Here is a 25,130-nt window from a genome sequence, read left to right as displayed (position 1 = left end):
AGCTGTAATTCCTAAACCCTACATCCAATTATGATGTGAACACCCTCAAATTAAAGCGGAGAGTTGGAACTTTAAGGCCAGACTGATTATATAATTTTATCCTAAATATGTTTTGGTAAACCGATAAAATGCCCAAACTCGTATCACTGTCCAAATATTTTCTGGACCCAACTATTTAAAGAAATCAAACCAAAGATGGCCAAAAAATAAGCTATTTGTAATAATGAGAAATGACACAGGGAATAAGTATTTAACTCACTCACTTAAGTTTATTTAATACTTCACACAAAAGCCTTTGCTGGAGATGACAGCTTCAAGATGCCTCCTGTATGGAGAAACTAGTCACATGCATTGCCCAGGTGTGATTTTGGCCCATTATTCCACACTAACACTCTTAAAATCCTGAAGGTCCCATGGGGAATCTTCATCATCCTGGTAGTTGGCAGCAGATTGGCTCTAAATGCCCCAAAGTCGCTGAGGTTCTAATCCCCAGCGAGCCAATGGGATTGTAATATATGATGTTAACTGTTGTTGACCCAATAAAGTCTTATCTGAGTGTGGTCCCCTATCCTGCATTGTCTGAGAAGTGTTATACCAACGGAAAGGAGTACGGCAATCAATAGGATGAACCCTGGCCCATGTGGTCTTTCTAACACTGCTGCATGGACAGTGCATGCACACTCAGCTCTGCTACATACGCACATTTACATACACACAGCTCTGCTACATACAGTGGTGTTCAAAAGTCCTGCATAGGTATAGGATAAATTGATTTTTCAAGTTTTAAACGTTTTCTGTCGAATATCTTCGATGCTAATATGACATTATATATGGTTTTGTTCAGAATACAATTTTGCATTCTCTCCCTGTAATATTTTTAGCTTTTGAAGCAGTTTTGCCTGAAATTATTGCTGTTATGTTCTGCTACCAGAGCTAAGGAAAGAGAGGAGATCTGTCCCTACGATAGAACTCAGCTTAATCCCTACGATGTAACAGGGGACCTGATCCTGCGATCAGACCTGCTAAAGTCCTAAGCTAGTCTGTACGGAGACCTATAGATGTGGGGAAGGAATCCCTACAAGTACTAAGGACTGGGAGGAATATGGGACACCTCCTAACAGAAATAGTAGCAGACAGACGAACAAACAAAATATATAGAACATAGAGGTCAGTAGACCAAGCAAACTAACAGAGCAAGACACAGAGCACAGGCTAGCTAGAAAGTAGATATACAATGAAGTCCAGCAAAGCCAGAAGGGCGGAGCAGGCTTAAATAGGCCAACAAGGTCATGTGACCAGCAAAGGAAAAAAAACCTAAGAGCAAGGTTCTAACAATTGCAACAATATGGGAATTGAAAGCACAACTAAATATTGTACAGCTTCAGATCCAAAATTAGCCAATCACAGATGAGGTTCTTGTGACCAATCATAACCTGGATATGGCAGCCAATCACATTCCATTACATTGCATCACATCTGCTGCTTTGTTTGCTTGTTTTATCTGTTGGTCTATCTAGTGAATCATACTGTAGAGCTTTATGATGGGAGCCTTCAGATTTTTGTCAGCGGAGGATCGTGTGCGAGTTGTGGTGCTACATGAAGAGGGTTATACTGGCCCCCAGATCGCAAGGAAGGTCGGCTGTAATCAGAGTACAGTCGTAAGAATTTTGCAGAAACATAAGCAGCTTGGAATTACCCAGGACAGGCCCAGATCTAGTCAGCCCAGAAAGTCAACTAAAAGGGAGGATAGAGTACTGATAAGAACATCCCTTGCCAATCGAAAGCTCACCTCTCCTCAGCTTCTGCGAGAATGGCAAGAAAAGTGCAATATTGAGGTATCAACATCAACTGTTAGGAAGAGATGTTTGGAAGCAGGATTGAGAGGGTACAAGGCCCGAAAGAAGCCATTGATGACAGCCATACAAAGACAAAGGCGAAAACTGTGGGCATTGAAATATTCAAAATGGAGGAAGGAGGAGTGGGAAAAAGTGCTATTTAGTGATGAAAGCACTTTTTTCATTTTAGGAAATGATGGCAAGTCTTATCTGAGAAGGTTTCCACATGATGAGTACAAGCCAGTGTTTGAGCTTCTCTGTGAAACATCCGATGAAAGTAATGGTCTGGGGCTGTATGGCAGCCAATGGTGTTGGAAGGCTTCATATTGTGGAGGGTATGGTAATGCAAAAAAATACATAGACATCCTTAATAAGAAAATGCTGCCTTCTGCTCAACACCTGTTTTCAGGGGATTATATCTTCCAGGATGATAATGCTCCTTGTCACAGAGCTAAGAATGGAAAAATAGAACAAGGTGGCTACTATTGACTGGCCAGCCCAGTCCTCGGACCTCAATCTAATTGAAAATTTGTGGCACAAGGTATCAATAGAGATATCTAAAAAATAGCCAAGGACCAAGAGAGAGTTGATTGAGTCTCTGATACAGGCCTGGAAGCACATCATCACTCGTGAACATCTGCAGAAGCTTGTTCACTCAATGCCACAGAGATGCAAGTTGGTGCTCAAGAGCAAAGTCTGGCCAATAAAGTATTAGAAGCTAAGGCTAAGTGCCCACGTTGCGGAACTGAAGCATATTTTTTACACTTCTCCTTGGCGGGAAAATCGCATGCGGTTTTCCCGCCAGGTAGAAGCGTTTGTGAGGTGTCTTTGCATGCATTTCCGCATGCGGGTTATCAAGCACTTCTCCAAGTGATTTAAGCAAGTAATAGTTAAAAAAAAAATCAGAATGGTAAAAAATAAAAAAATAAAGTTTATACTCACCTTCCGATGCATTCTCTGCCCCGTCCGGAGTCTTGAGCGGCTCACGCTGTTGTGTGCAGGACCTGCGGTGAAGTCATTGAGTCATGTGATAGGTCACATGACTCAATGACGTGGCAGGTCCTTCACACAACAGCGCAACGGAGGGAAAACATCAGAAGATAAGTATAAACTTTATTTTATTCTTTTTTTTACAGGTTCTTTGGTACCCAGGTCTGGATGAGAGTCTCCTCTCCTCCAGACTTGGGTACCATCCGCACATTGATTCCGCATGCGGAAACGCAAAATTAATGAACATGCTGTGGATTTTTGACCGCAGTATATACGCTGCGGAAAAATCCGCAGCATGGGCATTGACATTGCGGAATGCCATTGGGGACCATGGGGTGCGGATATACATGCGTTTTACAAGCGTTTACGCTGCGGAAATTCCGCAGCATATACGCTTGTAATACGCAACGTGGGCAGGCAGCCTAAAGATGCAGTCAAAAGGCCCTTTTCAGGACTCTGAATTAAATAAAAAACAATAAATCTTAAAAAGTAAAATTTAAGTCTGTGTGAACTTGCATTGGAAGTTAATGAACTTAGAAACCTGTTCACCATTCTACACACTGTACTGGTGTAGGTATGGTTATGATGGTTATGCTGTAAAAAAAAATTATCAAAAATGCGCATACCATAACAATTTATACACTTGGGACATTCAAAAATGAGTATGGCATACAATGAGGGATTACAAAAACATATATGTTCCACCAGTTTCACTGTAGAGATGCAGAAGTATGAAATATATAGTTTTCTTCATGCCTATGCAGAACTTTTGAACACCACTTGTATGCATATTTATATACACAGAGCTCTGATTCACATTTACATACACACAATACGTATGTACAATTTGTCAATAACATATATAGTTTCTACCCGTCTGGGTTATTTTTGATGGTCAACAAAATACGATTTTCCAGTAATTCATTTCTCACACTCTAGGTATGATAATGTCTTCTCTGTGTGTGGGATTTTTGATCTTTAAAAGGGGCTGTCCACTACTTAGACAACTCCTTCTCATTCCTCATGTTTGGTCCTGTTAAAATAAAAAGTCATACAAACCTCCCATGCCTGCGGCGTTCTAGCGGTGTCAGCACTTGCGTTTCCAGGGATTATATTACGTTGTTACGTCATGTAAGCCCTGTGCCCAATCAGCCCTGGAGTCACTGTCCCCACCTTTGGACACATCGAACAATAACAGAAAGTCAGAAAGCAGCTGTAGCCGTGGCTTCCTGTTGATGTTCAATCTGTCTGAAGGCGGGGACAGTGAAGCTGGCGCTGATTGGGCGCAGGGCTCGGGTGATGTAACAACCTCACAATAGCCCCGGGTACATGAGTGCAGACACGGCTGGAACAGCGATGACACAGAGTGTGAGTATGAGTGTTTTTATTTTAATGAGGCCAAACATGAGGAATGACAAGTGGTTGCCCTAGTAGTGGACAACCCCTTTATGAAGATACAATTTTCAGTTAAATCTTTTCAAACATTCTGAACATGAAAAATGCTTATCCCCTGTGTGAATTCTCTGGGGCTTAATCAAACCTGATTTCTGGTTAAAACATTTCCCACATTCTCAACAGGAAAAAGGCCTCTCTTCTGTGTGGGTTCTCAGGTGCTTAATCAAATGTGATTTCTGGTTAAAACATTTCCCACATTCTGAACATGAAAAAGGCCTCTCTTCTGTGTGGGTTCTCAGGTGCTTAATCAAATCTGATTTCTGGTTAAAACATTTCCCACATTCTGAACATGAAAAAGGCTTCTCCCCTGTGTGGGTTCTCTGGTGGTTATCAAGATTCTGTTTCAGGTTAAAACATTTTCCACATTCTGAACATGAAAAAGGCTTCTCCCCTGTGTGGGTTCTCTGGTGGTTATCAAGATTCTGTTTCAGGTTAAAACATTTCCCACATTCTGAACATGAAAAAGGCTTCTCCCCTGTGTGGGTTCTCTGGTGGTTATCAAGATTCTGTTTCCGGTTAAAACATTTCCCACATTCTGAACATGAAAAAGGTTTCTCCCCTGTGTGGGTTCTCTGGTGGCTACGAAGATGCGATTTCCAGCTAAAACATTTCCCACATTCTGAGCATGAAAAAGGCTTCTCCCCTGTGTGGGTTCTTTTGTGCATAACAACATCTGATTTCCATTTAAAACATTTCCCACATTCTGAACATGAAAAAGGCTTCTCTCCTGTGTGAGTTCTCTGGTGGTTATCAAGATTCTGTTTCCGGTTAAAACATTTCCCACATTCTGAGCATGAAAAAGGCTTCTCCCCTGTGTGAGTTCTCTGGTGGTTATCAAGATGCTGTTTCCATCTGAAACATTTTCCACATTCTGAACATGAAAAAGGCTTCTCCCCTGTGTGGGTTCTCTGATGGCTATCAAGATACGCTTTTCGGTTAAAACATTTCCCACATTCTGAACATGAAAAAGACTTCTTCCCTGTGTGCGTTATTTGGTGCAAAACAAGACTACGTTTATGTCTAAAATATTTTCCACATTCTGAGCAGGAAAAAGGCTTCTCCCCTGTGTGAGTTCTCTGATGACTAAGAAGAGATGATTTCTTCATAAAACATTTCCCACATTCTGAACATGAAAATGAATTCTCCCCTGCGTGAGTTCTCTGGTGTCGAACAAGTTTCGATTTCTGGTTAAAACATTTCCCACACTTGGAACAATAAAATATATTCTCTGCTGTGTGAATGTCTTGATTCTTAAGAAAAAACTTTTGGAGAGGAAAACTATTTCCATATTCTGAACATGAAAATGGATTATTTGCCTTAGGAGCAGTTTGCTTTTTAATGCTTATTTTGTGACTTTGATTTTCCTTAGTAGTCGGTAATGAATCAGAAGACAGGACCTGTTTCAAAGGATCAGATGACAGATCTTTGCTGTGAAGGGATGATGGTGTATCTGGAGTAATGGCATTCACTTCAATTGTATCTTGTGGCATCTCAAGATCATCGGATTTAAAAATTGATGATGTCAGCTGTCCCTCTGATCTCCTGGTACAGTCATCTGCCAAGAATAAAAACAGTTATAATTTTTGAATAAAATATCCTTGAATGTAATATTTGTGAACATTTCTACTTAAACTGTCGGTAACAATTGAAAGTTACGTAGAAAAATTATTATTATTTACCAAGACAATGACAGTTCACAGTCTAATAGAAAACCTCATAGGATGAACCAGTGGAGCGTGGTGTTCAACTGTTTGTTCATTCTGCCTCCAAAATATGGAATAAAAAAAGCCACCAAAAAATGTTATGTAGGCGAAAATAATACCAATAAAAACTTCTACTCATCCTGCAAAAAAAAAAAAGTCCCCACTCAAGTCCATTATCTGTCAGTGGAAAAACAGAGGTTTCCACATTATTAGTGGCTCAAAAGGCTCTTAAAAAGAAACATGGCTTCCATAAACCAATCCAGCAATATCCGCACTCCCAAAAACAAATGCCCCCCTTGCTTCTGACCCTTGCAGTGTGCCAAACCACATTTAGCATCCATGAATTTGGCATTACTATAGTGAGAAGAACACAGTTAATTTATGGTGTGTGCCTCCTGGAGCACAATATGGGCACTATGTGTTGGGTAATAAAATGGCCAATGTGCAATTTTCACTCTCCAAAATCCACTGCGTGCTAATTTCCGGAAAGTGTCTGTGGAGTCAAAATAGTCACTAGTCCTATAGATTCATTCATTGAGGGTTATAATTTCCAAAATGGAGTCACTTTATGGGGATTTCTAATGTTCTGGTTTTCTGCCATTTTGTCATATTAGGGCTTCTGCAAATGGTGAATCCCATCTCCTCTGGGATCTTCTCCTGTCACCAGGAGCCGCCTTATTCATTCTGCGGGTGGCATTGGTGATGGAGATGTTGGAACCAGAAGCTCTGGGCGCACAGGCCCTGTCCAGCCATTAAGATTAGGGTGCTTGGGACCTGTAGTACCATCCAGTCTGGCAGTATGAGTGTGTGCAATCCAGCTGAAGTCACACTACTAAAGCTCAGAGTATATTGCCAGAAGCTGCCTGATACAGCCTTGTTCTCCTCTGGTTCAGTCCTCTGTACTCAGCACCCGGCTTGTGTGTTTGGTTCCTGATATGGCTTTGGCCCATTTACTGACTATTAGTGATGAGCGAGCATGCTTGTCACTACTCGTTACTTACCCGAGCATCACAGTGCTCGAAATGCTCAGTACTCAGCGAGTATTTTTTTTTCTTAAAATTTCGGGAGCGAGCTCGAGTGCCGGCCTCACATGTTTGGCACTTTTTAGGCAGCCAATTAACATGTAGGGATCGCCTGCCAGTCACTGTAATGCCGTAGCCATGTTGGTAGTGACATTACAGTGAATGGCTGGCCGCATAGCATCATCAGGTCTATATAAGACCAGGGACCCTGCCCTCATCACAGTCTACCCCGGAAATAGGCAGAGTAGGGAGAGCTGCGGCTGAGCGAGGGAGAGAATTCTAGCTTCTTTTAGGCAGGGATTCCACACTAGTTGTATTTATTTCATCTGAACCAACAGCCCTTGTAAGGGCTCATTCTGATGTATATTAATACTGCTGTTAGCAGGTTAGGCAGAGTTTGTGGAGAGATATACAGGTTAGGCTTCATTGCATGTTCTTTCTGCTGCTGTAACTCATATCAATAGCCCTAGTTCTCAGGGATAATAATATTCCTTTTTGCTCTTAATCCTGCTAATTTTTGTGAAAAGCAATATACTACACTATTTTTACTGCTCCATTTGTTTGTTAACAGTATACAGCCACACTTAGTTGATTTGACTAGCATTGCTATGTAGTGCAAGCATTGAAAAAGTCCATCTGTGGTGGTCAGATTTTACTGCGTAATGATCCTGAAATTTTTTGTAATCTGCGAAATATTATACTCCATTTAAAATGTGACAGTTGTGTGTTGAAAACATACATCCTGACTTGGCCGCTAACCAATAGCATATTGCTATTGCAGTAAAACTTGCTCATCTGAAGTGGTCAGATTTTTACTGCATTAATAATCGTGAAATTTTGTTGAAGCTGCCAAATACACTGTGTTCCAAATTATTATGCAAATAATATTTTTTCAGATTTTCCCAAATTACCTATATGAATTGCAGTCATTGTAATTTTCCAGTCAAATAACTATTAGAGTACAATTGAAAGGTTTTTGTACAAACTGCCTATGATAACAGGATATTTTTTAAAAAATAAAACACTCAAACTGCACTCAAAATGCATGTTCCAAATTATTATGCACAGCAGAGTTTTCAACCTTTTCATTTTAATAAAGAACAAAAAAATGGTCATTTTTGAAATTATAAGCATTAGCAGGTTATTACAAACTGAAATCAAACAGTTTTCACCTCAAAACTTTATTCTAGGTGATGTTACATTTGCACATAGGACCCCTTGTTCGAAAGGAGCTTCTGAACTCTCTCGTCCATTGAATTTGTCAGGTTTTGGATGGCTTCTGCTTTAATTGTTTTGCACGAGGACAGAATACCCTCCCAGAGCTGTTGCTTAGATGTGAACTGCCTCCCGCCATCATAGACACTCCTTTTGATGAAGCTCCAGAGGTTCTCAATGGGGTTGAGGTCAGGGGAGCATGGGTGCCACACCATAAGTTTGTCCCCTTTTACGCCTATAGCAGCCAGAGATGCAGATGTGTTATGTGCAGCATGAGACGGGGCAAGGGGAAACTGTGCCTGCTGAAGTAGCACAACAAACACCCACATCATGTCGACCTAGCGTCCTGTCCCACTTTGTGGAACAACACTCTTGAAGCCAGACCAGTGTGAAAAGGTTGTTGGGTTGATAGCAGACAATGCTTCCAGTCAGTTTTCAGCACCACCCTGTCTTCCACACGGTCCAGTCTCAGTAGTCTTGAGTCTGGACCACATAATCCTCACCCTGAGCCTCCTTCCTCTCACCATGCCGAGCGCCCGGAGACAAGTGATCTCACACTTAGACACTCCGAAGGGCTGTTTATATTTCCATTTATAGTTTCTGTCCTCTTGCCCTGTTCGCTTCAAGCAGGATATGAGGAGATCACACTTAGCGATACCCAAATATTTGTAAGTCAGTAGGAAGACAAGGGTGTGGACGGGGAAGACGAGATGGTGGACGATGAGGTTACTTACCCAATCTGGGAAGGTGACAAGCAGAGCAAAGACAGCAGCGCAGAGAAGGTGGGATCCATAGTACCGCAACAGGCAGGAAGAGGTAGTGACGTGACCATAGAGACAAGGCGGGCAACTGTTCCCCAGAACACCAGCACGAGGGAAGTTGCCAGTCCAAGGGTTAGGTCTTCCTGAGTCTGGCGCTTTTTTAAAAACTGTCCAGTTAACCCAAAAAAGGCTATTTGCAACATATACTGTGCCAGCATCAGCAGGGGCAGCACAACTACTAGCCTGACCACCACCAGCATGCTCAGGCACACGATAGCAAAGCACTCAACTAGCTGGGCCAAACGCCAGGACCAGAAACAGTGTCTGTGGGCGACACCACTGCCTCTTCACCTGTTGTATGTGCATGCCAATCCCCTGTCCATGATGCAGGCGAAGATGCCTCCCACTCTCCACCTGTCGTAGCAACCACATTCACGTCCTTGTCCCAGCGCAGCGTTCAGTTGTCCCTTGGAACACAAGCGGAAATACGCAGCCACCTGCACACCCACAGGCCACAATACTAAACGGCCACATTTCCAGACTGCTCGCACTGGAAATATTGCATTTTAGGCTTGTGGAGAAGGAAGCTTTCTGCAACCTCATGGCCGCAGCTGTACCTAGGTACTCAGTCCCCAGCAGCCACTATTTCTCCCGATGTACCATCCCTGCCTTACACAAGCACTTGTCCCTTAACATTACCCGTGCCCTCACAATGCAGTTACTAGGAAGGTCCACCTAACCACAGACATGTGGACAAGTGCTTGTGGCCAGGGATGCAACATTTCCCTGACGGCACAATGGGTGAATATTGTGCAAGCCGGGACGGAACATGTGCTACCGATGCCGAGGATTGCGGGCCCTGGTTCAATCAGGGTTGCCCCCACCTTGTACAGCAGTTCCTGCACCTCCTTCGCCTCTTCATCCTCCATATCTCTGAAACATCAATAATATGAAGCTAGAAACTTCAGCACTGCCTTGGCCAAGCAGCAACAGGCTCTGCAGAAGCTAATCTGCTTAGGTGACAAACTGCACACCCCTGCAGAGTTGTTGAAAGCTGTAACAGAGCAGACAGATCTGTGGCTCTCACCGCTGAACCTACAACCAAGCATGGTCGTGTGTAACAATGGCTGGAACCTGCAAGTGGCTCTGAAGCTTGGCAACCGAGCACATGTACCATGCCTGACCCACGTGCTCAACTTAGTGGTTCAGCGGTTTCTCAAAACCTACCATGATCTGCCTGAGCTGCTTGTGAAAGTACACTGCGTGTGCCCATTTCCGCAAGTCAGCTACAGCTTCCGCCGCCCTGGCTGTGCTTCAGCAGCCTTTGTAACTTCCAGCTCACTGATTGTTGTACAATGTTACCATGCGTTGGAACTCAACGTTGCATATGTTAACAAGGCCTTGTGAGCAGCAGTGGCCAGTTGTTGAGTACCAGCTCCAACACGCCCGTCAATATTCTGGTCAGTCTCCGCACATAAGAGCTGATGAGTGGACATGGATGTCTGACATCTGTGCAGTTCTCCAAACCTTTGAGGACTCCACCAAGATAGTGAGCGGTGGTGACGCCATAATCAACGTCACCCTCCCGCTTCTCTGCCTACTGAAACGCTCGCTGCTCACAATTAAAGAGGAGGTTTTGCAGGCGCAGCAAGTTGAGATGGGCAAGAAACTATACAGGGTGATGCTACACAGCCCAGCCTTGTATCATCTTTTCAACGTGGATTGGGTGCGAATGAGGAACACAGGCAGGTTTCCTGCGCTACAGACGGTACAACCTGCACCACCTTCATCCCGTCTGTTCACCGTGGCTGAAGAGGAGGAGGACAAAAGAGGAGTATGAGGAGGAGATGATGGACAATCATCCATCTTGGTGGGGACAGGGAAGTCTTGGCTCTTCGCAGTCTGGCACATATGGCTGAGTTTATGTTCTGCTGCCTTTCCCGTGACCCTCGCGTTGTACACATTTTAGGCAACAGTAATTACTGGTTGGTCACCCTTCTAGATCCATGCTACATGGAGAACTTTCTATCTCTCCTTCAAGTGGCAGCGAGGTCTAATAAAATGTTGCAGTACCAGAAGGCCCTAGTTGAAGAATATAAAAAATTCCCATCTGACAACTTAGATGGTAGAGGTCACAGTTCATTGGACAACCAATGAGTACAGGGAGACAGACACACAAAGCCATATGCAGTAGAAGCAGGGGAACACTCTCAAAGGTCTGGGACAGTTTTCTCAGACCCTCCCAGTGCCCAGGCCCTGATACACGGGGTAGTCTGACAATGAGGGAAAAGTTTTAGAAGATACTGAAGGAGTATCTTGCTGACTGTACCACCGTCCTTGGTGATTCCTCTGTGCCTTACAACTATCAGGTATCCAAGTTAGACTCGTGGCATGAACTGTCTCACTACAGCTTGGAGGTCCTGGCCTGCCCTGCCTCTAGCGTTTTGTCAGAGCGGGTTTTTAGTGCGCCGGGGGTATTATAACTGATAGGTGCGCCCACTTGTCAACTAAAAATGCTGACAGGCTGACTAATATCAAAATAAACAAGGCCTGGATTGGCCCAGACTTCTCAACACCACCGGATGACAGCAACAGAACATAAACTCAAATCCATTTTTTTCTGGTCTATTCCCATGCAAATCTTCACACCCAGATAGGTGTGAAGATTTCTTCTTTTTATGTTGTCCTATTCCTTCTTCTCATCCTACACCACAATATCAACAGGGTGATCATCATGCAACACCCCCATTAATTATTTTAAAGGTATTTAGGACGCCCGCATGAATAATTTTTAGAGACCTACTTCTAACATTCTTTACAATATACATGTATACTCCTGCTGGAAATGAGTGTTCATTTTCGTTGCATACACTGTCTATAACTTGATTGCATTCTTCAAAAAACTCACTGACAGATGTGTTTTTTAATGTAACCTACACTCAGAAATTCAACAAAGCAGGCAGAGTTGCGTGCGTTCCTTCACAGTTTGGTGCTGCCATATCCCAAAAAAATACTCTGGGGGCGGGTTAAAATCTATTTTATATTCTGCAATATTACCTCTCTTATCTGTAATTTGTGTACGAGTGAGCTATAGCACTAGGAATAGCGTATTACAGGTTATCTAGTCAGGGATTATAGCCTTATACTCCGTGCTGCTGCAAGCAAAAAAGAAAAAAAAATCTATGCTATTCCTTATTAATACCACTGTTAGCTACATTTAGTATATTAGTATAGGGATAGGTGCTAGGTGGTAGCATCTGCTGGAAAGGACTGTTCATTCTGGTCAAATACATCTTTCCACAGTTCATAACTTAATTAATTTCTTCCATTCACTCATTGACCAATTCAAAATTTTTACGGTGATCTGTACTCAGAAATTCATCAAAGTTCACAGAAATTTATCATGGTTGACAGAAATTCATAATTTGGGGTCCTTGTCCTGCTGAAAGACCCATGACCTAGGATGCCAATCCAACTTTCTGACACTGGGCACTACATTGCTACCCAAAATCCTTTGGGAATATTCAGATTTCATGATGCCTTACACACAGTCAAGGCATTCAGTGCCAGAGGAAGCAAAACAACCCCTAAATATCTTTGACCCTCCACTATAATTGACTGTAAGTTCTGTGTTCTTTTATTTTTAGGCCTCATTCCATTTACAGTAAACAGCTGAATGATATGTTTTACCAAAAAGCTCTATCTTGGTCTCATCTGTCCACAAGATGCCTACTGGCCCTGTAAAAATAGTGGAGGCCACTTGCTGGCACTCTATAAATTGTGAGGGCCGCCTGCTGGACCTCCAAGTTGCAAACTTTACATAATATATACAAAAAAGAAAATTTGACCACCTCAGATGGATACGTTATATTGCAGAAGCAATATATGGCCATGCAAGTTTCAAACTTTACCGTATTAAAGAAGTTGTCCACTAATTTTACATTTATACCCCATCCGTAGGATAGGGCATCAATGTCTGATTGACCTGGGTCCCGCACCCGGCAACCCCGCCAATCAGCTGCTATTGGTGCCAGTGGCTTCCGTCGGCCGGAAGCGCTTACTTGCGGAGCTTGGCCGTCTAGCTTTAGTGGCCGCCGCAGGGTACTCTAACAATAGTAAGGGCCGCCTGATGGCGCTTTATAAATAGTGAGGCCTGAAAAAAAAATGGGACTTACAGAGTCTCTCTTTCATGAATGAAACAGATGTATCTGATCATGTCTTACACACCACATGGCCAGATAAGGTAGTAAAATGTTAAAATTACATTTACCGGTGAATGTATTTTTCACCGTTGAAAGCAATGTGAACGTGCAAAAACACTAAGTGTGAACATAGCCCAAGGTGTGGAGGAGTATTTTTTCTGTTATTTATTTTGCATTATATAGAAGTCATTATCCTGGAAAGAATGTTTCTTAAAAATTGTTTCCAGGAAAATCCATTTTATTTTCGTTTTTGTATTTTTTATTGTCAGCCCGTAAAAGTGGCATACTACTCTGGTAACATTGTTCACAGCAGCGACCTGGGATTCAGAGATGATTCCAGGGGTCTTCCCCATGCTGTTTCCACTGTTTTCATAGATCTGAACAATTTTTAGACTCCCTCCAGCCCTACGGAGGATATGGGGGGGGTTGGGGAAGGAACCGCCGGAAAATTGCTCGAGTAACAAATAACCAAGCATCACTACTGACTACTCTTTTGTCTTCTGATTTTGTATTTTCTCTGCCCTCCTGGTTCTAACCCGGCTACCTGACTATTCTTCATATCTCACTCCACAGAACAACAGGTCACACCAAGGCCCAAGCCTAGGTGTCTCTGTGTAAGTCCAGATTCATGTAGATGGGTTAAAGAAGTTAAAGGTTGATGGGGAAAACTGTGACTATAGACAATAACACATCACATTTTCTACTGAAAAGATTAGGCTGAACAGTCTTAGGCTGTGTGCCCACGATGCGTTTTTTTAAGCATTTCCGCAGTGGCAAAAACGCTGCAGAAACGCTTAAAAAACGCTTGGTAGAAGGCCTGCCATGTTCCCCAATGATAATCCGCATGTGCTGTGCACATGCTGCGGAAATTTCCGCTGCAGGTTATCATTGCGGAAAAAACCGCAGCACTACCAATTATTTTGCGGAAGCGCTGCGTTTTCGCCGCCATTGACTTGCATTGGAACGCATGGAATCCGCATCACTGCATCTGTACATGCGGAATCCAAGCGTTTCAATGTGCGGATGGTACCCGGGTCTGGAGAAGAGGAGACTCTCCTCCGGACCCAGGTACCATAGTACCTGTAAAAAAAGAATAAAATAAAAAATAAATATTATACTTACCTTCTGACGGCTCCCGGTCTCCTTGTCTTCGCTTGTCGCCAGATCGCGGTGGACTGAAGGACCTGCGCTGACGTCATTTAGTCATGCGACGGCAGGTCCTTCAGTGTTGTGTACCGCAAGCTGCCGGCAAGCCAGGACAGAACGAAGCAAGACTCCAGGGGCCATCAGAAGGTAAGTATAGATTTATTTTTTTATTTTTTGACATTCTTTGGGGTCGTTTGCATGGATTTATATAGTGTGACCAAGTTGTCAAGCACTTTCCAAGTGATGCTAAAATAGCTTGGAAAGCACTTGTCAACCACTTGTCAACCGGCATGCGGAACTGCATGTGAAGAAAGCTTCACATCTGCATGTCCCTGGCAGGAAAAAAGCATGTACAATCCGCATGTACAATCCGCATGTACAATCCGCATGCGTTTTTTCTGCCAGGGAGATGCAGAAATGCTCAGGAAAAAATCCGGAACATTTCTGCATCGTGGGCACATAGCCTTAATCAGTAAAAAAAAATGAGAAGATTAACTAGTGGAGAAACCTCTCTGGAGTAAACAGATTACCAACAGCCACAAACTCTAAATTATCGTAAAATCCAATATTTTCTGTCAGATGAGCTTCAAGAAGAAATATTAGACAGTTAAAGAGAACTTTTTATAATAGTGCAGAGATGAGGCGTCTTATATTTGAATATCTGGCATTTGGAAGAGGTAATGAGACCTCTTTTTAAAGAGACCAGGGAGTTACTGAGTAACATAAGTGAGGCCGGCCGATCCCACCACAATCATACAAAATGAAAATCTGTAAACAAATAGACATAGAATAAAAAATGTTACATCCCCAACAACAATACAGTTATATGAAAAAGTTTGGGCACCCCTATTAATCTTAAGCTTAATGTTTTATAAAAATTGGTGTTTTTGCAACAGCTATTTCAGTTTGATATATGTAATAACTGTTGGACACAGTAATGTTTCTGCCTTGAAATGAGGTTTATTGTACTAACAGAAAATGTGCAATCTGCATTCAAACAAAATTTGACAGGTGCATAAGTATGGGCACCTTTATCATTTTCTTGTTTTAAATACTCCTACCTACTTTTTACTGACTTACTAAAGCACTTTTTTTGGTTTTGTAACCTCATTGAGCTTTGAACTTCATAGCCAGGTGTATGCAATCATGAGAAAAGCTACTTAAAGTGGCCACTTGCAAGTTGTTCTCCTGTTTGAATCTCCTCTGAAGAGTGGCATCATGGGCTCCTCAAAACAACTGTCAAATGATCTGAAAACAAAGATTATTCAACATAGTTGTTCAGGGGAAGGATACAAAAAGCTGTCTCGGAGATTTAACCTGTCAGTTTCCACTGTGAGGAACATAGTAAGGAAATGGAAGAACACAGGGACAGTTCTTGTTAAGGCCAGAAGTGGCAGGCCAAGAAAAACATCAGAAAGGCAGAGAAGAAGAATGGTGAGATCAGTCAAGGACAATCCTCAGACCACCTCCAGAGAGCTGCAGCATCAACTTGCTGCAGATGGTGTCACTGTGCATCGGTCAACTATACAACGCACTTTGCACAAGGAGAAGCTGTATGGGAGAGTGATGCGAAGAAGCCGTTTCTGCAAGCACACCACAAACAGAGTCGGCTAAGGTATGCAAAAGCACATTTGGAGAAGCCAATTTCTTTTTGGAAGAAGGTCCTGTGGACTGATGAAACCAAGATTGAGTTGTTTGGTCATACAAAAAGGCGTTATGCATGGCCGCAAAAAAACACAGCATTCCAAAAAAAACACTTGCTACCCACAGTAAAATTTGGTGGAGGTTCCATCATGCTTTGGGGCTGTGTGGCCAATGCCGGCACCGGGAATCTTGTTAAAGTTGAGGGACGCATGGATTCCACTCAGTATCAGCAGATTCTTGACAATAATGTTCAAGAATCAGTGATAAAGTTGAAGTTACGCAGGGGATGGATCTTTCAGCAAGACAATGATCCAAAACACCACTCCAAATCTACTCAGGCATTCATGCAGAGGAACAATTACAATGTTCTGGAATGGCCATCCCAGTACCCAGACCTGAATATCATTGAACATCTGTGGGATCATTTGAAGAGGGCTGTCCATGCTCGGCGACCATCAAACTTAACTGAACTGGAATTGTTTTGTAAAGAGGAATGGTCAAAAATACCTTCATCCAGGATCCAGGAACTCATTAAAAGCTACAGGAAGCGACTAGAGGCTGTTATTTTTGCAAAAGGAGGATCTACTAAACATTAATGTCACTTTTCTGGTGAGGTGCCCATACTTATGCACCTGTCAAATTTTGTTTGAATGCAGATTGCACATTTTCTGTTAGTACAATAAACCTCATTTCAAGGCAGAAACATTACTGTGTCCAACAGTTATTACATATATCAAACTGAAATAGCTGTTGCAAAAACACCAATTTTTATAAAACATTAAGCTTAAGATTAATAGGGGTGCCCAAACTTTTTCATATAACTATATATGTATGAGGGGAGAACTTCAACACTAAACTGGAGTCACACTCATTTATGATGGACCATTGGAGCAACTATGACTCCTGAGCAGAAGAGTAGAGAAAGTATTAATGCCCCCATTTCAGGAGAGATTGTGCAGTAATCTGAATTCCTTAGGACTGATAACATAATGGAATTGATGATGTGGAGTGAATCCATGAAACCAGGGCTCGAGCCAACACATCTCCTGCAGGCGTGAATAAATGTATATTACAGCCATCAGCCACTCACAGCTTAGAGATATATCATGGCGCAGGTGTAATGTTTTCTGTTCAGTTTATCACAATCCTGTTTGAAGTTAGTTGGTTTTAAAAGAAATTGAAAAGTCAGGATAAAGGGAAACTCTGTTGTTATTGGACAGAAATTCACACTTGTCCCTCACTGCACATTTAATGTTGTCGATCATAAAAGTGAAGTTTGGCCAGAAAGACTGGACCTGGTCTTGTAGGGACCATATGAGCACATTCAGCAGCACAGAAGGGAGAGAAGGTAGATTCATCCAATAAGATATCAGGGATCTAGGAAGCCAACACCATCATTACCCTCCGCTTTCTTTTACAGGTCCATCATAATATTTTTCTTCAAGTGATTTTCTAACTTCTCAGCACATTCTACATAATGTGAAAAAGTCACTGGTAAAGTACTGGAGGAGAGATGTGTAGCACTGAGATTGTTAGCTCCAGTAATTAAACATAGGAAAAAGGTTCCAGCACACGAGGGGGTAAATCAGCCATCTTTAGTGCTAGAATGATTGAACACCTGTAGAGAGGGAGGAGGTCATAGGATAAAATTCACAGCCTTTAGAGTATTTGTGTGGTGGGCCTGGAGGTAACAGCCGCACTTTAAATAGAAACTGTTCCTGTGTCTGCCTCTTTAAGAAGCTGAGTGAGTCGATCACAATACGCTGACATTTGGCTTTGTAGTTTACAGATCTGGGCAGGTAATGGTCAAAGTCTCCTAATGACAGTGGGTAGGTGGATCCTCCAGGTTGTAAGTTCTATAGAAAAGGGCTTTTAATGCTCAAAGTCATTTGGACAGTTTTGGGTGGAGGAGAATGTTGTGGTCTAGAGGGAAATGGTGATCACACGATTGTGATACGGCCGGTCTACACCACCGATAAAGCAGCCACAGCTGGTGACTGAGAAGAATCTGTGACTTCTCGGCATTTAGTGGTCACTACTCACCTGGGTGGTCATATGTAGGAATCTCCTCTTTACACCACTCATCACCCCTCATATATGTCTCTGTAGTATTAATATGGGTCAGATCTTCACCCTGAAACAAATATTGTAAAAGTCAGACAGATGGAGAGGTCACATCTATGATCAGCTCTAATCCTGCCATCTCCACCGTTCTCATTACACAAGTATAAAACATATAATACTGGTGGATAAAACAAGACTGAACACAAGACCTTCACAGCCGTCTACACATCATAGGGGAGATCTCATGACACCTTCTCTCCATCTACCTGATGATCCTGAGGAACATTGGGGTCTTCTTGTTTACAGTCCTGTGGAAGAAGAGGACGGGGACATCTCTCTGGTGTTGTCCTCTTGCTGGACAGATCTGGAAGGAAACACATACAGGGACTGAATTCATTCTTTACATACAGATAATTATAGGCCGTGTGTATTTAGTCCTGTCTATTACCTGGTGATGTGAGGGGCTGGGGAACCTCCATCATGACGTCCTTGTACAGATATTTGCGTCCTTCTAAATACTCCCACTCTTCCATGGAGAAATAGACAGCGACATCCTGACACCTTATTGGAACCTGACACATACAATGATACCGTCACCCCCCCGATCCCTTCATAGTGTTACTGTATAATGTCCCAGCATTCCCAGCAGTGTCACCTCTCCAGTCAGCAGCTCAATCATCTTGTAGGTGAGTTCTAGGATCTTCTGGTCATTGATGTCCTCATGTATCAGGGGATGAGGTGGAAGCCTTGTGATTGGGCTCAGGGGTCTTTCCCATCCCTCAGACACAGGGTCCTGACAGTGCTCACTAGAGGTCTTCTTCACTACTGAGTAATCCTGGTTATGGAGAGACACATTAATAAATCTCACTCCAGACATTTCCAGAGTCCTCACCTCTCCAGTTCTGTCCATCTGTTATTCCCATAGATAAGAATGATGTAATGTGACGTCATCAGAATCTCTCACCTCTCCAGTAAGACGGAAGAGGATCTCCAGGGTGAGGTGTAATATCCTCTCCGCCATCTTGTGTCTGTCCGTATCCATCTTTGATGGGTAAATCAGGAAAATTTTCTTATATAGGAGATCTTCACTGAGAGGATCTGATATTGTAGGGACCTGAATGAGAAGATGATGAGCCGATGTAACATCATAAAAATCCTGTGTATTAATACAATTACTGGAGATAATAAGGGAAACATATCAGGAGATAGAAGGTGTAGATGTTGTATTCTCTAGTCTTATATGGACATCTCCTCCATACTCCCAATCACTGGCTGTGTTACTCACTGCGTCAGCAGCTGATTGGCTGTAATAATCACAAGTTCGTTGGGGCTGACCAGGAAATACAGAGATTGGCGGGGACCCTAACAGCTATGGTATTTTTATTATTTTACAACATTCAGTTATTTTCATTGACTTCTACTAATAAAACCTATATATTTTAGGCCACAGACAACAAGCAGTTTCTTCCTTGGAGTCTGCAGCTGAATACGTTTCTCATAGACTCATCTTCCATAACGCTAATTCTCATCTCATTTACCTACACTGGAATTATATTATGCTGTGTGTGGGGGGGATGGCGGTACTGTGGGAACATTACACTGTGTGGGGGCATCATATATACTGCATAAGAGCAAACAAAAAACCGAAGAAAGATGATCTAGAGGCCGTATTGTAAAACTACAATAATCCTTATTAGTATCAATAATGAATCACAGGGCATGGAAGTGAACAGGGCACAGTGCAAATGGCTAAGCACAAAGACGCGCAGCAAGGAAGATACATAGTAAGAGCAATAAGTTAAAGCGGATAATTTATATATATGTGTACACCCCCTACATATCCAGGAATCAATACATATAAGAATGAACAAGTATAAATCTGTCTTAGTATGATATGTCACTCTTTAGGGTAGTGTGGAACCACTTCAGTATGTGCAAGGCTATATGTACCCACATACTGGCCAATCATTATAGGGTAAATTGATTGTAAGGCAAATTGATATTGCAATTTACCCTATAATGATCACCACAGGTAGTCTCACATGCAAACCCAGGGGATGGGTTCCACCTGAGAAAATATCTCCACTAAAGGCCCCGTCACACTAGGCGACGCTGCAACGATCCCGACAACGATACGACCTGTCAGGGATCGTTGCTGCGTCGCTATGTGGTCGCTGGTGAGCTGTCAAACAGGCAGGCTCACCAATGATCAGGGGAGCAGCGACATCGTGGAAAGAATCTTTCCACGATGTCCTGCTCCTGGTTACCAGCCTGCTGAAGCAGGAACAGGCTGGTAACTATGGTAAACATCGGGTTACTAGGGGCACACGCGCACCTAGTAACCCATTGTTTATCATGGTTACCACTCTGCTACAGTGAGCGGGAGGTTACCGCTCACTTTAGCAGGCTCGTAACCATGATAAACAGCGGGTTACTAGGTGCGCGTGTGCCCCTAGTAACCCGATGTTTATCATGGTTACCAGCCTGATCGCTGCTCCCGCTGGTCACAAACAGCGATGTGTGCTGACCAGCGGGAGGGCAACGACCGAAAAAAGGTCCAGGACATTCTGCAGCGATCAGTGACCTCACAGCAGGGGCCTGATCGCTGCAAAGTGTCACACATAGTGACATCGCTGGTGAGGTCGCTGTTGCGTCACCAAAACCGTGACACAGCAGCGATCTCGCTAGCGATCTCGCTATGTGAGACGGGGGCTTAAGGCACAATTAGCTGTGGGAGGGAGGGGTGAGCTCTTCAGCCGATTCAGGGGGCTGAACCCTGTGCAGGAGAAAGGGAAGATTCATTGCTAGTCGGACTGAGAACTGGGTGGTATCACGGGCTGTGGCCGTGATATCCATCATCCGAAGGAGGATATGCTGTGACTGCCAATATACAGGCGGGAGATACAAAAGGCTGTGGGCCAACCAAAAGTTGGGGGACAGTGGGTATCACCTGGTACGGGACAGTGGAACTACTGATCCCAGGATGGAAACTCAAGAACTAAGAGAATTGCCAGTTGGACATTTACCTGGAATTGCAGTTCACCGTGGTCGGAAGGAATAAAACTACTTGCATCGATAACCAGCCTAGGTGATTATTAAAATCCACAACCGCACATCTTTACAGAAACTAATAAAGAATATTGTGGTTTTACAATACGGCCTCTAGATCGTCTTTCTTCGGTTTTTTGTTTGTTATGTTTATAGAGATTGGCCATGATATTTAGTCCTAATAAATGGTAGGAGTCTATTATTGTATTATTGTGATTGATATATGATAAATATTGCTCTCCCTACTAATAATCCTATGAATTTCATCTATTATACTGCATAAGGGGCATAATGGGGGCATTACACCGCGTGGGGACATCATACATACTGCATAAGGGGCATAATGGGGGCATTACACCGAGTGGGGACATCATACATACTGCATAAGAGGCATAATGGGGGCATTACACTGTGGGGGCATCATACATACTGCATAAGGGGCATAATGGGGGCATTACACTGTGTGGGGGCATCATACATACTGCATAAGGGGCATAATGGGGCATTACACTGTGTGGGGGCATCATACATACTGCATAAGGGGCATAATGGGGGCATTACACGGTGTGGGGGCATCATACATACTGCATAAGGGGCATAATGGGGGCATTACACTGTGTGGGGGCATCAAACATACTGTATAGGGGGTATTACACTGTGTGGGAGCATCATACATACTGCATAAGGGGGACATTACACTGTGTGGGGGCATCATACATACTGCATAAGGGGGATAATGGGGACATTACACTGTGTGGGGGCATCATACATACTGCATAAGGGGCATAATGGGGTCATTACACTGCGTGGGGACATCATACATACTGCATAAGGGGCATAATGGGGCATTACACTGTGTGGGGGCATCATACATACTGCATAAGGGGCATAATGGGGGCATTACACTGTGTGGGGGCATCATACATACTGCATAAGGGGCATAATGGGGGCATTACACTGTGTGGTGGCATCATACATACAGCATAAGGGGCATAATGGGGGCATTACACTGCATGGGGATATCATACATACTGCATAAGGGGCATAATGGGGACATTACACTGTGTGGGGACATCATACATACTGCATAAGGGGCATAATGGGGACATTACACTGTGTGGGGGCATCATACATACTGCATAAGGGGCATAATGGGGGCATCACACTGTGTGGGGGCATCATACATACTGCATAAGGGGCATAATGGGGGCATTACACTGTGTGGTGGCATCATACATACAGCATAAGGGGCATAATGGGGGCATTACACTGCGTGGGGATATCATACATACTGCATAAGGGGCATAATGGGGACATTACACTGTGTGAGGGCATCATACATAATGCATAAGGGGCATAATGGGGTCATTACACTGCGTGGGGACATCATACATCCTGCATAAGGGGCATAATTGGGCATTACACTGTGTGGGGGCATCATACATACTGCATAAGGGGCATAATGGGGGCATCACACTGTGTGGGGGCATCATACATACTGCATAAGGGGCATAATGGGGGCATTTCACTGTGTGGGGGCATCATACCTACTGTATAAGGGGCATAATGGGGGCATCATACATCCTGTATAAGGGGCATTACACTGTGTGGGGGACTCATACATACTGTATAAGGGGCATAATGAGGGCATTACACTGTGTGGGGCATCATACATCCTGTATAAGGGGCATAATGGGGGCATTACACTGTGTGTGGGACTCATACATACTGTATAAGGGGCATAATGGGGGCATTACACTGTGTGTGGGACTCATACATACTGTATAAGGGGCATAATGGGGGCATTACACTGTGGGGGCATCATACATCCTGTATAAGGGGCATAATGGGGGCATTACACTGTGTGGGGGACTCATACATACTGTATAAGGGGCATAATGGGGGCATTACACTGTGTGGGGCATCATACATCCTGTATAAGGGGCATAATGGGGGCATCATACATCCTGCATAAGGGGCATAATGGGGGCATTACACTGTGTGGGGGCATCATACATCCTGCATAAGGGGCATCACACTGTGTGGGGGCATCATACATACTGCATAACGGGCATAATGGGGGCATTACACTGTGTGGGGGCATCATACATCCTGCATAAGGGGCATAATGGGGGCATCACACTGTGTGGGGGCATCATACATACTGCATAAGGGGCATAATGGGGGCATTACACTGTGTGGTGGCATCATACATCCTGCATAAGGGGCATAATGGGGGCATTACACTGTGTGGGGGCATCATACATACTGCATAAGGGGCATAATGGGGACATCACACTGTGTGGGGGGCATCATAAATCCTGCATAAGGGGCATAATGGGGGCATTACACTGTGTGGGGGCATCATACATCCTGCATAAGGGGCATAATGGGGGCATTACACTGTGTGGGGGCATCATACATCCTGCATAAGGGGCATAATGGGGGCATCACACTGTGTGGGGGCATCATACATCCTGCATAAGGGGCATAATGGGGGCATTACACTGTGTGGGGGCATCATACATACTGCATAAGGGGCATCACACATCCTGCATAAGGGGCATAATGGGGGCATTACACTGTGTGGGGGCATCATACATACTGCATAAGGGGCATAATGGGGGCATTACACTGTGTGGGGGCATCATACATCCTGCATAAAGAGCATAATGGGGGCATTACACTGTGTGGGGGCATCATACATCCTGCATAAGGGGCATAATGGGGGCATTACACTGTGTGCGAGCATCATACATCCTGCATAAGGGGCATAATGGGGGCATTACACTGTGGGGGGCATCATACATCCTACATAAGGGGCATAATGGGGGCATTACACTGTGTGGGGCATCATACATCCTGCATAAGGGGCATAATGGGGGCATTACACTGTGTGCGGGCATCATACATCCTGCATAAGGGGCATAATGGGGGCATTACACTGTGGGGCCAGTAAAGGGGTCCTGTACTATGGGAACAATACGTTTCCTCCCTTCCTGTCTCCATAGTTGGGTCGTATGTAACTATTACAGGAAACAGAACAAAAACCTTATGATTCGTATAAAGGGGCAACACAAGACCCCAAAAGAGTCTCCGTGCTGAAGGGGTTAATGCCCCCTGCGCCCAGTAATGGGGTCTCCACATACCTCCACCTGCAGAGCCGCCACCACATATATGGCTGCTCTGTGCGCACAGGAGCTGTGATGAGGTCACAGGAGGGGAGGAGTCAGGCGTCACATGATCAGGGGCCTCAGTGGATGCAGGACTCTGCTGTGCTGGTTGTCATGGTGCTGGATGAGCTGAAGTTTATGTGTGGGGTCAGGAGGGGTTTACAGTGTGGATGTAGCAGAGCCGCGTGTGTACGAGGTGTACGGAGCGGAGCCGCGTGTACGAGGTGTACGGAGCAGAGCCGTGTGTGTACGAGGTGTACGGAGCGGAGCCGCGTGTGTACGAGGTGTACGGAGCGGAGCCGCGTGTACGAGGTGTACGGAGCGGAGCCGCGTGTGTACGAGGTGTACGGAGCGGAGCCGCGTGTGTACGAGGTGTACGGAGCGGAGCCGCGTGTGTACGAGGTGTACGGAGCAGAGCCGCGCGTGTACGAGGCGTACGGAGCGGAGCCGCGCGTGTACGAGGTGTACGGAGCGGAGCCGCGTGTGTACGAGGTGTACGGAGCGGAGCCGCGTGTGTACGAGGTGTACGGAGCGGAGCCGCGCGTGTACGAGGTGTACGGAGCGGAGCCGCGTGTGTACGAGGTGTACGGAGCGGAGCCGCGTGTGTACGAGGTGTACGGAGCGGAGCCGCGCGTGTACGAGGTGTACGGAGCGGAGCCGCGTGTGTACGAGGTGTACGGAGCGGAGCCGCGTGTGTACGAGGTGTACGGAGCGGAGCCGCGTGTGTACGAGGTGTACGGAGCGGAGCCGCGTGTGTACGAGGTGTACGGAGCGGAGCCGCGTGTACGAGGTGTACGGAGCGGAGCCGCGTGTACGAGGTGTACGGAGCGGAGCCGCGTGTACGAGGTGTACGGAGCGGAGCCGCGTGTGTA

At 44.5% G+C, this 25,130-nt stretch overlaps 1 pseudogene; it reads right to left on the bottom strand.

The window, feature by feature from the left end:
- Window positions 1–243: 243 nt before the first annotated feature.
- Window positions 244–24,320, bottom strand: LOC141213617 (uncharacterized; annotated as a pseudogene).
- Window positions 24,321–25,130: the final 810 nt, after the last annotated feature.

This window comes from Phyllobates terribilis, unplaced genomic scaffold (assembly GCF_046119375.1).
Source record: "Phyllobates terribilis strain yellow unplaced genomic scaffold, ASM4611937v1 Scaffold_200__1_contigs__length_3551848, whole genome shotgun sequence".
Lineage (NCBI taxonomy): Eukaryota > Metazoa > Chordata > Amphibia > Anura > Dendrobatidae > Phyllobates > Phyllobates terribilis.
Note: the sequence above shows the minus strand (reverse complement) of the source record. Positions and strands in the feature narration are given on the sequence as shown.